The following is a 16,911-nucleotide window of genomic DNA, read 5'->3' as shown; positions in this document are numbered from 1 at the left end:
TTCACTGGTTTTGCTTCTCTAGAGAATCCAGCCTAAGACAAATACAAAGATTATTAGCACTCTAAGGAAATATCTAGAACCATATTTCAATGTATCATTGTTAACCCGAGTGTTATTGTTAGTTGCTGTTGCATTGATTCTGACACATATGGACCCCATGTAACAGAGAAGAACTGCCCCATAGTGTTTTCTTGGCTGTAATCTTTATGGAGGCAGATCACCTGGTCTTTCTCCTGCAGACCCACTGGGTGGGTTCTAATTGTCAACCTTTTGGCTAGCAGCCCAGCACTTAACCATTGCACCACCCAATAGCTCAATTTAATTTCACTGAACACAGACCCAAAGATGCTAATTCCATGGTGGCAATAAACACTGTAAACACTTAGAGATGTATGGCTTCTTATTCCCTAAAACTGATCATTTAAAAATCTTTTATTTTAATAGAGAAGAATATCAATTTTTAACATCATTAAGGACAGACATTTAAACCATATTAACAGCACATGGGTAATAATAGCTCAGCTAAATTATATAAGGGTCATTGGAATATAAAAATAAAAGTAATGTTAAAATATTATTTGTCGATTATATGCACTAATCCATCTCTTCAGTAGCTGGTATACTCTTTGTGAACCTGCTTTGGAAGTGTTTTGAGTTGTTTTAACACAAGAAATACTAAATGGCAACAAATAAAATTAATTTATTATAAGTTCTTAGGTGTAATAATTAAAAGTGAGGTGGAGGAGTATGAAATCTTTAAGAAGAGTGCTCCTCCCTGACAACTAGTAAAATGTGACTTGGTGAATGTCCTGGCTTTCAGGACACTTTTGGTATTTCTGTTATAGCAGCACTGGATAACCAAGACAGAGATGGAAACACAGCCTTCAGAAGTGTATAGACCTAAATGGAGGATATGTTGAGAAAAAATAACTTCACATTTTGATGTTTTCATTTAATACAGGTTCCTATGATTTTGTAGCAATACTTTTTAACTTACCCTCATATGTATACATGTATGTGTGTGTGTATATATACACGTATATAATTTTTTTTAGACAATTTCTAGACAGCTGTGCTCATATCTGAGCCTTTGCAATGGATGCACACAGAGCTAATGCCGGGGGGAAAAAAACTCTGAAACACCTGGTTTTGGCAGATTTTCCTCTCACCAGAGGAGGCAGGTTTTAGAGCCATCTGTTAGGCAGCCATGTTCTGCTCGTCCTTCTCCCCGGTACATTTCCCTGCAAGCCACATAGGATCTAGCAGCAGGTTGTAACTAACCCCAACACTCATGGCGTCCTGGGACTTGTAGCCCAGCAGCCTACTGGCTGTAGGTTATCCCTTCACCACCTGTCCGTCTGCAGGCTATCCTTGTGACCTTCCCAGATAGTATTTAAAGCAGAAATTAGAGTGACTTCCCACAGTCCAGCAGCCAGGCTATTTAAAACACTTTAAGCATTCGAATAAATTGTTTTAACAAGTTAACCTTTAGTTGTACTAAGTGAATAGGCCAAACAAACAAAAACAAATAAACAACTATTTTGATTTCTGACTGAAGGACAAAGTGCCATTTCAGCACTCTTTGCAGAGATCTTGGATAACCCCTAAGTCTTCTAGCTGCCAACAGTGATCACAGGAAAACAGCCAACCATTCAAATGCACCAGCTGTGTATTTCTACTCTTTACATAACAGTTTCTGTTTCCTATGTGTTCAGTGGCAATTCCCAATGTCTATTGAATTACAGCCTACCCAAAGTGTTCCATTTCATATAAATCGTGTTGTCTGCTTAAGCAATTGCCAATAACCCCCCAGCCTTCCCTCTGTTTTTTTTTAATGAAGTCTCATGTTGTGGAAGAAGGGTCCATTCTAGAAATCATAAAAGTCTTCTGATATGTGATATTAGAAGCTCTGTTTAATTTCCCTCCATAATTTCAGATTCCCTTTGTCTATCTTTTATTATTATAACATTTATGTAATGAGGTCCTCCAGCAGCCTCTGTTGTTTTTTTTTGTTGTTGTTGCTTGTTTTTTGTTTTATTTTTCCTTTTTTTATTTTACAGTGATCTTGAGGAAGGACAATAGCTTTGTTGCAAATCCAATCCACAAAGGATAACTAATTATTGCATATTTTACACAAGTTTTTGAATAGAGATGGAGATTTCATACCACATGTCATAAGCAAATTCATTTAAAATATCCTCTTTAGACATTTCTGCTTGGCCCCAAGTCTTGTGTTTCTAAATTTGCATTGCGTTTAATTTCATATTTTAGCTCTTTCTTCTTTTTTATGTAACCTACAATGTATATAATTTATCTCTATGTTACCTCACTTCTGCTCCTCAAATCTTGCATCATTTCAGCCACTGCTCTCTTAGGAAATAATGAAACCTCCAACTGTTGGAATCTACACTCCTGGGAAAGCAGAGGTGATTATAAATCACTGCTTCCTTCTTCTTTAATTTTATCTTTTTCTGTTGTGCTGACATACCTTCTAGCAAATTCCGACAGAAATAAGCCTGTCTAAGGGAGCAAAATTGGTGTAAACCATGAAAGGATGTTGCCTGAGCTGTATGAAATTCATACTTTCAAGAGAAGAATTCTAGCTATATCCTCCACATTGGAATATCTTCTCCCTATAAAACATTTTTAAAGGATTTTAAACACATTTGAATATTGTTTACGAGGCAATTAAAAACCAAGAACAACAATAACCCCACATTTCTTGGTAGCTTTCTTGTGATTATTAGCAATCAGCACTTCTTGCTTACACTGATTTGTTTATATTCCAATTACATGGTCTCATATCTCAATATTCATTTATAAATTCATATTCTAAAATTTACTCTAAGAAAAGGTCCTGAAAAATCCAAATAGAAAATGAATAATCCAAGCTTTTGAAGCAAGAAAGACATGTTCACACTGATTTTTTTTTTTTTTTTTTTGAACAGTGCAACAGTGGTTCTAATTCCAATGAATTGGCAGTTTTCAAAGAAAATGGGAGTTACTTTAGCTTATACATATAATTCATATTAAGCAAGAGAAACAAGTTCTGTTCATGCTGACATGATCTGGATAGACGCTACTATGTATAATAAGATTATGATATGTCCTCATCTTTTTACGAACCCATCGGCCTGGCCTCCTAGTTTAGCTGTACAACCTATGCACAGAACAACTTGCCTTGTGGTTCTTCTGAGCGGTATCTTCTGAACTCAGACAACGGGTTGGACCTACTGCTATATTATCACTATCTAGACAACAATAATCAGTATGTTCTGTTGTGGAGGGTTAATGCTGAGAAATGATGTTTAGAATTCTCCAATGTACAGACACTCTGTATATTAAAAAATAATGACTAAATACAACAGGATTAAAATATAATGAATAATATATTTCAGTCTGTCTGTTTTAATCTTCTTATGAGGCAGAATGATTAGAAAGCTGCCAAGAAATGTGGGGTTCTTATTGTTATCATTCTTGGTTTTTAAATTGCCTCCTAAACAATATGCAAATGTGTTTTATAGCCTTCAAAAATGTTTTGTTGGACTGGAACTGGGAAAGGCATCGTTTCTTTTTGTTGTTCTTGTGTTTAAGCCTAAGTGCTAATAGTTAACATTTACTAAATGTCTATTGTGGGCCTGACACTGGTTCAGATATTTTGTATGTAAGAAGTCTTTTATGCCTTACAACAGCCTTATGAGTTGTGTATAATTATCACTACTACTTTTCACTGAGGCACAGAAAAGTCAAGTGCCTTGGTCAAGGTCACACGCTTAAAAAAGTATTAGAGTCAGGATTTGTGCCTTTAACCACGTACAAAAAAAAACCAAACCAAATCTGTAGCCTTCGAGTCAATTCCGACTCATAGTGACCCTGTAGGACAGAGTAGAACTGCCCCATAGGGTTTCCAAGGAGGGTATGGTGGATTTGAACTGCTGACCTTTTGGTTAACAGCCACGGCACTTAATCACTAGACACCGGGGTTTCCATTTACAGTATTATAATTGCACAAACTCAGGGCTTGGAGTGAATAAGGTTCAGAGATCACCTGCAAAAAAAGGTAGGCAGAAAGCATTATGAAACTGACGTGTGCTAGAAGCAAGAGTATAGAGCTTAATTTTTCATTCTCCAACTTTCTCATTTAAAGCCTATACAATTGCTCAAATTAGAGACCAAAGAATCAAGATGTTTTCTTTTTCTCCCACCACCGACCTCTAATTGTTTACTAACCTATGTTAAATCTACCTTAGGAGTCAGTCTTGAATCTCTTCTTTGTTTCTATTCCTGCCTCAACTGTCTCTAGTAAGCTTTGTTGTCTATTAAGCACTAGGGAGCTACTCTATAAAATAAGTAGTTAAACTTAGATGTTTGAATTGGTTTCACGGGAGAAACTTCTTGAAGTGGATGGAAAGTGAACCAATTCTGAAGAGTAATATCCAAACTCCTCTGATTTGCTATAGAGGCCCTCTACAAACTGCCTCCACCCTGTTTCTAACTTTGTCCTTTCTTGTTTGGGGAAGGAATAAGCTTGGTTCAGGCAATAGAAATTTATAGTTAGGAGGGGATAAAAATAACAAAAACAAAGCCTCATATGATAAAATTGGGAAAATGTTTGGATCCTAGAAAGAAAAAGCCAGGTATAATAGACAAAAAGGGAAGTCTACATATGTGGTCAAAACCAATAATTTAGGAAAAAATAAATCAACAAAGTTTGTGCATAGAACATGCATTGTCCACAGCAGCTGGAAGGGGGTGGGAGGAATGGGAGAATGTTTATAAAAGGACAGGAATGAAACACAAATCAACTTTAATGTGGAGAAAGAGGATTCAAAGTGGCGTATAAGAGAAGTTCATTACACCACATAAGGCCATTTCTATAAGAGAACCCAGGTCTCATCTTTAAGCAAGACCAGAAAGCTCTTTTGTTCACTCTTTTGCTTCCTATTTCCAATACACCAGGGTGACAAAGGACAGCCTGAGTTCTTGCAATGCCGCCACTTAACATTATAAAATATTTCCCTTTATCTCTGGTAATTCTTCTTCATAAAGTTTATTTTGTCTGATATGAATATAGTCACTCTCGGTTTCTTTTCTTTTGATTAATATTTGCGTAATTATCTTTTACCATCCTCTTGTTTTTAACCCTTTGTCTTTATTTTTAATGTCTGATTTAAACAGTTTTCTTACTTGTTTGCATAGCCAGCATAACAACTTACTTTTAAATTAAATGTTTAACCCATTTTTACTTAATGTATTGATTACTTTTCGGGGTCTTAATCTACCACCTTGTTATTTGTTTCTGTTTGTCACATCTGTTCTTTTTTATTTCTTTTCTTCTTTCTTGCTTTCTTTTACATTGAGGATTATTTTACTATTCCATTTATCTCCTCTATATTTTTTGTTTTCACATTCGGTGGTAGATCTATGGTTTACTACATATAACTTTATCAGAGCCTGTATTCAAATAATTTTATAACACCTTACATTAGTAAAAGGAATTTGTAATAATATATTTCCATTTTCTCTCTCCCATTCTTCATATTATTTTGTTATATAATTTTAATTCTATATATGTTATTAACTCCACAATGTATTGTTAATATTTTTGCATGAAACAGTCAATCTTCCTGTATAAAGATTTAAAAAACAGAAAACTTGTGTTTTGTGTTTACCTACATATTTACGTTTTCTAGTGTTCTTCATTTATTTTGTAGAAGTGGAGCAGCAGCTCTCTCTCTCTTTTTATTTTACGCTCAGGGCATGAGGTGTTGTTGCTGCTTATGCACATGGTTACTTATCTACTGTCTCACCTGACTGTTATGGGGCAGCAGCTGGGCTCTCAGCAACAGTAGCTCCTGCTGGATCTTTTCTTAGCTTTTCTGGCTCCTGGGCCAAATATGGGTTTAGCTCTTGAGTCAGCAAATTATATTTCAGCTATTTAATAAACAAAGTTTTATTGTAATAATCATCATACTGTCTATGGCTTCTGTCACACTACAATGGCTAAAGAGTTGTGGCAGACCATCTGGCCTGTAAAGTCTAAAAAACTTACTATCTGGCCCTTTAAAGAAAACAACAACAACAACAAAATTGCTAACCTCTGTTTTTGTTTCATGATGAGGGTAGCCAGCTTCTGCTGCCAGACACCCCTGTTATTGAAGCTGGGGGGCTTGGAGTTAGTGGGACATTGATGAGAGTTCCTGATGCCTTAGGTGACCAGGGGGCTGCTGGGATCCATATTTTGCAATACTTTCTTCGCATCCCTTAAAGATCATTGACTATACCCAGAGTATCACAAAGTATTTTACGAAAATAGTTCCAATAATTTCTAGTTTACATTTCTCAAACTCAGCGGCCTCAAATGAAGTCCAATGAGGCTGACTTTCTATTTTGTCCAGGTTCTGGTTGGTTTCCAATATTTATATATATATATATATATGTGTGTGTGTGTGTGTGTATGTGTGTGTACATGTACATGTATATATATGTATGAGTGTGTGTGTGTATGTGAATCTCCAGTATATATTTCGTATAAACCCACTAATAATCTTCTGATCTTGCCTTGGGATGCAGTTTGTTTCCTACCACGTCCTGCTGGTATTTCTCTAGGCACCAACACTTTGTATTGAACTATTCAGAGAGTCAAGGCTCTATGTTGTCTGGGGCAAAGTGGGGGAGACTATCTTTCTCATTTTGCGTTCTGCTCTGTTAGATATATTCCAAAACAGTGATATTTGTTTTAAGCAGTTTTAAATGTTCAGATTCTTTCAGGATTATTTTTATTTGCATATTTTCTTGATTTACAGTTTCTGTTATTTTTAAGTCTCAGTGAGGAGACAAACACTGGCTTGGCCAAGAAACAGATGTGACTAATTGATACCACGCTATACATAAAAGATTTCCCCCATCTGACCCCTATTTTTTTCCCTTTATAGCATTAAGCTTATTGCATCTGTTAGTTCCTCTGATGTTTTTAAAACCTCATGCAACACAGGCCTCTGGAGTCTCTACCCTACGAGTTTAACAGACATATTCAGTTATTTCTGAATCTCACTTAGCCAACCAAATGCACAAAAAGTAAATTAAGAAATAAAAATACTTGATAAACACCTTCATACCTACAATCAGCCAACAAAGTAATCCTGCTTTTCTTAATTAAAAAAAAAAAGAGAGATTGTTTTTGGAGTCTATTAATTAGCATTTTCCACGTCATACCATTATTGGATATTTTAAAACTCCCCCTAGTTTGTTTCTTACTTAAGCTTTAGTCCTTAATGTTCCTTATTAACAATAGTCTTCTTTATTTCTTGTTGATATTCTATGATCAAATAGAAAAAAAAAAGTGAAGTTTTAGGTAAAAATAAGCACTTTGTACATCATCATTCTTTTTTTAATTTTCTAATCTTATTTCCATTATTTGGAAAATTCCTCTCCAGGAAGATTTTTGTGTTTAATAGATGATATCCATAGACTCATTCTCTGTCTTCCTCACTGAATCTGCTTAGGACCATTCAGTTTTTATTTCCCTCAGGAGTTGTCAAGTCTGAGGCACAATTTTGTGTCTCCTTGATGAGTTGAGATCTTGAAGCTAATTTGCCAAGAAAAATACTGACAGTATAAGGTGCTTGAGTGTATACTTGCTGTTTTCACAGCCACTTGAGTGATTGTGTTAAGGGACTCTTTCAAACAGTGATTGAGGAGGCACTTGTGGAGCTTTGTTACAACAATGCCTTTGGATCTATGGAAAATAAGCATTGACTGTCATCCTGGTGTCTACTGAAAATCACCTCAATAAACAAGAGTTGGCATTCTAACACAATTAAGGCATGGAGGTAGAGAAAATAAATCAAGTCCTTTATTCTAACACTTTTTTAAAATTAATTTTCCCCATATAGATAAAAAAACTGGAAGCAGCATGGGAGGAATTGATGGGGACTTAGTCAGACGCATGGCCTGAGTATTGACGGGTTTGCTTTTTCAGTAGAAAACAAGGGAAGAAATAGTAAGTGTGAGCTTTGAGCGAGGCACATAAAAATATTTTAAGTGGACTTTATTGAAATTTTGGAGCCCTGGTGGCGCAGTGGTTGAAGAGTTCAGCTGCTAACCAAAAGGTTACCAGTTCAAATCCACCAGCCACTCCTTGGAAACCCTATGGGGCAGTTCTACTCTGTCATATAGGGTCGATATGAGTTGGAATCTACTCAATGACAATGGGTTTATTGAAGTTTTAGAGTTATTTGATTCTGTACTTGATTATTAGATTAATGTATTATGTAAAAACAATTCAAAAACAGAGAGAGATAAAGAGAGAATTCCATTCTTAACTCGAATCTCTAGAAGTAAAATAATCTAAATCAGAATCCTAGTAACACTTTCTCTCCTCCCCAATTATCTTCATGAAGTTTTCTCTCCCAAACTCTCCAGAGTGTCTTCCTTGCCAAATACAGCCTAACCATCCCTCTGAAAGTTGTCATTTTCTCTAACACCTATTCACATAGTTCTTACTATATCCCTCTTTCCTCTCTTTTCCAACTCTTAAGTGGATTAACGTATCTCCCCACCCCCAACCCCCAGCCCATGCACAGGCTTTTCAGTAACTCTACTTCACAAAGGAGATAGAAGGGTGGTGGAAGGAGTTCATAATTATTCTAAGTAATTATCTATATACCTATGATAAATTAGAATTTTTTAAAAATATTGACATTGCTTTTAAGGTCACAAAGTGTGTGTTCTGTCAATTTTATGTAATAACTAACATTTACTGCCTAATATGTAAGAGCAAACATTATGTTCTACGCACAGCTCTAAGTTGTTGTTGTTAGGTGCCATTGAGTCGGCTCCGACTCATAGTGACCCTATATACAACGGAACGAAACACTGCCAGGTCCTGCGCCATCCTCACAATTTTTGTTATGCCTGAGTCCATTATTGCAGCCACTGTGTCAATCCATATCATTGAGGGTTGTCTTCTTTTTTGCTGACCCTCTCCCTCTTGATAACATGTCCAAAGTATGTGAGATGAAGTCTCGCCATCCTTGCTTCTAAGGAACATTCTATTCTGGCTGTGCTTCTTCCAAGACAAATCTGTTCTTTTGGCAGTCCATGGTATATTCAATATTCTTTGCCAACATCACAATTTAAAAGCATCTCTTCTTCTTTGGTCTTCCTTCTTCATTGTCCAGCTTTCTCATGCATATGAGGTGATTGAAAACACCATGGCCTGGCTCAGGCATGCCTTAGTCCTAAAGGTGGCATCTTTACTTTTTAACACTTTAAAGAGATATTTTGCAGCCAATTTGCCCAATGCAGTGCATCCTTTCATTTCTTGACTGCTGCTTCCATGGGTGTTGATTCTGGATCCAAGTAAAATGCAATGCTTGCCAGCTTCGGTCTCTTCTCCGTTTATTATAATGTCGCTTATTGGTCTAGTTGTGAGAAATTTTGTTTTCTTGATGTTGAGATGTAATCCATAGTGAAGGCTGTGATCTTTGATCTTCATCAATAAGTGCTTCAAGTCCTCTTCACTTTCAGCTCTAGGTAGTTTATGTATTTTTAACTCACGTTCACAAAAACCATACAAGGAAAGTATTATTAACATTCCCATTTTATAGATGTGAAAACTGAAATAAACAGTGGAAGATAAATTTTTTGAGGCCAGAAATAAGTAGGATTATTATTTCTAAGTAGTAGAAATAAAGAAATGTGTGATTTGAACCCAAGAAATCTAGCTCCAGAAACCTTGAACTTCACATTATAGGACCTTACTTCTCATTTTTATAGTTAAAAAATAGTGCCTTGTGACCTTATTTTGTAGTGAGAGCATTTTTAAAATGTGCATTATCATGGATAATGGATGGAAACTTTCCTGCTCAGTTGACTATCCAGGTTGAACACTGGAAGAAATATATTTTGACAAGGTGTTTTTATAACCCACCTAAAAGTTTCCCTGAAATATTCTGCTGAAATTAATGTATCTTCTGCCAGAAGAAAGATGTGACAATCTGCTTCTGTAAAGATTTACAGCCTTGGAAACCCTATAAACTAAATCAAACCTGTTGCCTTCTAGTCAATTCTGACTCACAGCAACCCTACAAGGGGCAGCTCTATTTTGTCCTATGAGGTCACTATGAGTCGGCATTCAACTCAAAGGCAATGGCTTGGGTTTATAGCTTCTGTTCCTTTTATGCTCATAAATTTACTGGGAACCACCAGATAGAGAAATATTCACTAGCAATGCTAAAAAATACTCTACCCTCAGTGAATGTTATTCTGGGAATTTTAAAATAAAAAGGCCAATTTAAAATAATGTAATACTAGAGATCTGAGGCAATAGAAATGTACAGATTGCAGTACGGAAAATGAGAAGACTCTAGTCATTAGCAATTATGAGGGGTGGAAAATAAAATGAAATGATGAAAATTTCTAAATGAATTTAAATACATATTATGAAATCAAATGTCTCAGATTATTTTGGGATTAAGGAAAATAAACTTATTAGTGTAATTTTGCTATTACTTTATGTTATTGTTGCCAGGTGCTATCAAATCTGTTCTGACTCATAGCAACCCTATGTACCACAGAACAAAACACTGTGTGCCATCTTCGCAATCATTGTTATGCTGCTTTACCAAGGCTGATGTCCTTCTCGAGGAACTGGTCCATCCTGATAACATGTCCAAAGTATGTGAGACAAAGTCTCGCCATCCTCACTTCCCAGGAGCACTCTGGCTGTACTTCCTTCAAGATGTATTTGTTCATTCCTCTGGCAGTTCATGGTATATTCAATGTTCTTCGCCAACACCGTAATTCAAAGGATTCAGTTCTTCTTTGGTCTCCCTTATTCCCCTTTAAATTCTTGGAAGTCCTATAATTAAAAAATGACGTGTAGCGTGGAGTAGTAAAACACGTCTTGAGTTGAACATGTATTGATTCGTAGCTCAATAGTTCTCTCATAAGATTCTCTGGACACTTTGTCCTAGGAATCACCAGAAGGTATATGGTGGGCTACTTCTGTCACCCAGTTTCATCCAGAGCTCCTCTCGTTTTTATCAGTTCAATACATTGGGGTTCTGATTTAGATTTTAATAAAAAGAAGACCTTTGTTGATAAAGTGTTTCAAACATTCAAGCAATTAAAAAAAATGGCCATATTAGGAAATTAATTCAGTATTGTGTAATGGAAAGATCCCCACGGATATAGTCCTGGAAGATGAGCCCCTTAGGTTGGAAGGAGCTCAAAACACGACTGGGGAAGAGATGCTTCCTCAAAGTAGAGTCAATCTTAATGCCGTGGATGGACTTGAACTTTTGGAACCTTTGTTTACTAATATGACTCAAAATGAGAAGAAATAGCTGCAAAGACCCATTAATAATAGGAATGTGGAATGTATGAAGTATGAATCTAGGGAAATTGGAAATTGTCAAAAATGAAATGGAACACACAAACATCAATAGCCTAAGCATTAGTGACTGAAATGGACTAGTATTGGCCATTCTGAGTTGCAAAATCGTATGGTCTACTATGTTGGGAATGACAAATTGAAGAGGAATGGCATCATATTCATCATCAGAAAGAACATTTCAAGATCTACCCTGAAGTATAGCATCGTCAGTGATAGGAAAATATCCATATGCCTATTAGGATAACCAATTCATATGACTATTATTCAGATTTATGCACCAACTACTAAGGCCAAAGATAAAGAAATTGAAGGTTTTTTACCAACTTCTACAGTCTGCCATTGATCAAACATGCAAGCAAGGTGCATTGATAATTACTGGTGACTGGCATGCAAAAGTTGGAAATAAAGAAGGGTCAGTAGTTGGAAAATATGGCCTTGGTTATAGAAATGATGCTAGAGATCGCATGATAGAATTCTGCAAGATCAACAACTTCTTCACTGCAAATACTTTTTTTCAACAACATAAACAGCAATTGTACACATGGACCTCACGAGACGGAATGCACAGGACTCAAATTGACTGCATCTGTGGAAAGAGACTATGGAAAAATTCAGTCAGAACAAGTCCAGGGGCCGACTGTGAAACAGACCATTGATTGCGCATTATGCAAGTTCAAGTTGCAGCTGAAGAAAATTAGAACAAGACCACAAAAGTCAAAGTATGATCTTGAGCATATCCCACCTGAATTTAGAGAGCATCACAAGCATAGATTTGATGCATTAAACACAAATAACCGAAGACCAGAGGATGTGTGGAAGGACATCATACATGAAGAAAGCAAGAGGTCATTAAAAAGACAGGAAAGAAAAAAAAGACAAATATGGCTGTTAGACAAGACTCTGAAAGTTGCTCTCGTGAATGGAAGAAATGATGAAGTAAAAGAACGGAACAGAAGATTTCAAAGGGCAGCTCGAGAAGACATAGTAAAGTATTATAATGACATGTACAAAGACCTGGAGTTAGAAAACCAAAATGAAACAACACACTGGACATTTCACAAGCTGAAAGAATTGAAGAAAAAATTCAAGCCTCAAGTTGCAATATTGAAGGATTCTGTGGCAAAATATTGAAAGATACAGGAATCATCAAAAGATAATGGAAAGAATACACACGGTCACTGTACCAAAAATAACTGGTCAACTTTCAAGTATTTCAGAAGGTAGCATATAATCAAGAGCCAATGGTACTGAAGGAAGAGGTCCAAGCTGCACTGAAGGCATAGTCGAAAAATAAGGCTCCAGGAATTGAGGAAACACCTACTGAGATGTTTCAACAAACTGATGCAGTGATGGAAGTGCTCACACATCTATGCCAAGAAATTTCAAAGACAGCTACCTGGAAAATTGACTGAAAGAGGTATATACTTGTACTCATTCCAAAGAAAGGTATCCAACAGAATGTGGAAATTATCAAACAATATCATTAATGTCACATGCAAGTAAGATTTTGCTGAAGATCATTCAAAAGCAGTTACCGCAGTACATCAACAGGGAACTGATAGAAATTCAAGCCAGATTTGAAGAGGTTGTGGAACCAGGGATATCATTGCTGATGTCAGATGGATCCTGGCTGAAAGCAGAGAATACCAGAAAAATGTTTACCAGTTTTTTTAATTGACTTTGCAAAGGATTTGACTGTGTGGATCATAAGAGATGATGCATAATATTGCAAAGAATGGAAATTCCAGAACACTTAATTGTGCTCATGAGGAGGCTGTACAAAACCGGGAAGGGCATAGTGCATGGTTTAAAGTCAGGAAAGGTGTGTGCCAGAGTTGTATCCTTTCAACATACTTGTTTCATCTGTATGCTGAGCAAATAATTTGAGAAGTTGGACTATATGATGAATGGGGTATCAGGACTGGGGAGAGACTCATTAACAACCTTTGATATGCAGATGACACAATCTTGCTTACTGAAAGTAAAGAGGACTTGAAGCACTTACTGATGAAGATCAAAGATCATGGCCTTCAGTATGGATTACATTGCAACATAAAGAAAACAAAATTCCTCACACTGGACCAATAAGCAACATCATGATGAACGGAGAAAAGGTGGAAGCTGTCACGTGTTTCATTTTACTTGGTCCACAATGAATGCCCGTGGAACCAGCAGTCAAGAAATTAAAAGACACATTGTATTGGGCAGATTGGCTGCAAAAGACCTCTTGGAAGTGTTAAAAAGTAAAGATATTCTTTGAGGACTAAGGTGCGCCTAACCCAGGCAATGGGGTTTTCAATTGCCTTACATGCATGAGAAAGCTGGGCAATAAAGAAGGAAGACCAAAGAAGAATAGATACCTTTGAATTGTGGTGTTGGTGAAGAATATTGAATATACCATGGACTGCCAGATGAATGAACAAGTCTGTCTTGGAAGAAGTATAACCTGAATGTTCCTTAGAAACAAGGTTGTTGAGACTTTGTCTCACATAGTTTGGACGTGTTATCAGGAGGGATCAGTCTCTGGAGAAGGACCTCATACTTGGTACAGAGTCATTGAAAGAGAGGAAGACCATCGATGAGGTGGATTGGCACAGTGATTGCAATAATGGGCTCAGGCATAACAAGGATTATGAGGATGGCCCAGGCCTAGACAGTGCTTCATTCAGTTGTACATAGGATTGCTATGAGTCAGAACTGACTGGATGGCATCTAACAACAACAGCAACAATAGTATAAATACAATACAAGCTGCATTTTAAATTTTCTTTTAGGCGCACTAAAAATATAGGTGTAAATGAACTACAAAACAACATTAATGTCTTACTTAATGTGATGCAACAGTTAAAGTTAAATGCGTTAAGTGTGTTTAATTAGAAACATTTTACACTGTTTCATTTTAAAAATTAAAAGTAAATTAATTAAAATTAAATAAAATTGAATATTCAGGCCATTGCACTAGTCACATTTCTAGCATTAGTCACCTGTCCAGTGGTTACTCTAGTAGAGATCACAGCTCTTGTCCTCCAGTGTGTGACGAATATCCTGCGTGATTTTGTGCAAGTCGCTTTGCTTCTCTGGGCCTCAGTTACTGTGCATCTAAAATTACATGCTCAGCCTAGATGTACTCTTAAGATTCCGTCTATTCTAAGATTTGGGTTCAAGCCCCAACTCTTCCTTTCGCTAATTATGGGATCTTCTGAAAGTCACTTAGCCTTTCTTTGCTTTAGCTTTCTTATCGTTCACTGATCAACGGTGGACTAACTAGAATACTGTTAATGTCATTGCCAATTCCAAAATGTGAGTGTGACTAATTCTAGTATTCTCAGTCATATTTGATTGCTTGCCTCTCGGTTTGTACTCCCTATGCCCAAGAAAAAGAAAATGTTATTGAAAAGAATATAATAAATTTAAGACCTATTGAATGTTTATTCAATTTGAGTTTTTTCTCAATCAGACTTTAGGCAATTTCACAGCATTGTCTTGTAAATAGTCTTTCCAAGGGAATGTATTTGGTTATATATATATATATATATATATACACATATATATGTAAAAGTCACACACACGAGGGGTAACAATTGCTAACATTTCTGGTACATGATATGCCTCCCATATGTATGTTAGCATATGTTTTTTCTTGTTTGCTTTTCTGTATTTTATGAATTTTGTGCATTATGCATGTATTATTTTATTAAGTCTTAGCTTGAAATCGATCTAGTTAACACACTAGAACTTTAGGAGCTTTGTTCTGCTAAGTCAATTAACCTTCACTTTGATTTTTACAAGTGGCTATGGCATGACATCAAAGATAGAATTAGAGATAGGGTGTAGATATATGAAGCCAAAGTTGACTGGATGATTGAAAATTACAAAATAACAAAAACAAATGAATGTAATGGGTGATGAATATAATAAATAAAGTCTAAATATGAGAGGAATTATTTAGCAGCTAAAACCCAAACAAGGAAAAGAAAATGATAGAGTAAAACTGGTAAAGAATGTTCTGGGGCCTTAAAAGTGAAGAGGAAGTGGTCTGTAGCATTTGGATGAATAATCAGGTAGAATCTTAACATGATTGCTGGCGTTAGCCTAATAGCAGTACCAAGTTAATGAAACATTTAGCAGAAATTTAACATCCATTCATCATTATGTGTTGTCTGGATTCATATGAGAAGGTTTTCCAAGGGAGAGTTCAGTCTCCAATATTTTAAGGACAAATACATGCTTTTCTTTTAATCACACACATAAATTTGGACTACCCGAAAATAAGATAAGCTTGAGCCTTAGTGAAATAGCGTTTTATCAATCAAGTTAGAAGAAGCTGCAGAATGTTTTTGCCTGTTTATTTGCTTGACTCGTCACCAGTCAGGCTTCCAGAAGAGAGTGACATCAGCATGTACACAGAACCAGGGTGCCTTGGAGTCAGGATGCTACCTTCAAAAAATGGTATTTTGTTTTATACTAGAAATGGACAACTGGCAGTTAAATGGCCCAGACTCCTTTCTGCTTGTGCCATTAGTTTTGTTCATCACCTGAGGCACAACAAGTTTATTATCTATTCAATGAGGAGAGTAGGACGAGTCTCTTCTACTGAGAGAGAAAGCAGCAATGACCACTGAATCCTGCAGCACACACTGGCAAAAAATGAGTTTTTCATTTTATAAATCATACAGTTTTTATGTGGCCACTGTATTTTCCCATCTCTGAATATACCTGTAGCCTCTCTTCTAATAAACTTATCCATCTTCATACCCGTTTAGAAGAGATGCACAGAAGATAATAAATTAATGTGTGTTGGGTCTATATACCCTGTACCACGGATGTTACTAGTTTTTATCACTAGTTGGGCTTTTCTCTGGTTGTCTTTCTTTGTATTTTATGATTTTTATGCATTATGTATGTATCACCAAAGGTATTAATAAAACCACCTCAGTGGTAGCACAGATGCAGATGAACCTTGCAAAGCAAGTGCATAATAGAGACACAGCCGCCGCCCCATTGTGGCCAAGCTATTTTCATCTACCTGCAGTGTCAGTACTTTCACATTCAACCCCAATATTAGAACTATGTGGTTCCTGTTTTCCCCCAACAGCATAGCAAGGCCTTTGCCCTTGAAGTCATAGGGCTTGGTTTAAGTCTTGAACTATCACTTACTGTATAATACAGCCTTCCTAGGATACTTTTTTATCACCTCTAATATGTGGATGATAATATTCAGGATTGTTACAAGGACCGAGTAAATTAGGTGATGTAAAATTGGTTTGCAAAATATAACGTGATCCAAACATGTTGGTAACTAAAACATCAAACTAAATCTTCTGACTTCCTACTGTATTCACAGCTGTTTTCTGTGTTATGCATGACTAAGAAGTAGAAGGTAAGGAAGGTCCCTGCCAAAATCGAGTTTATGATCTAATTAGAGAAAAAATAATTTTGATATCTAAGAGAAATAATACCCATTTGAGAAAAATATCTGAAAAAAAGAATAATACAAGTGTAGAAGTGCA

Source organism: Elephas maximus, chromosome 9, assembly GCF_024166365.1.
Source record: "Elephas maximus indicus isolate mEleMax1 chromosome 9, mEleMax1 primary haplotype, whole genome shotgun sequence".
Classification (NCBI taxonomy): Eukaryota; Metazoa; Chordata; class Mammalia; order Proboscidea; family Elephantidae; genus Elephas; species Elephas maximus.
Note: the sequence above shows the minus strand (reverse complement) of the source record.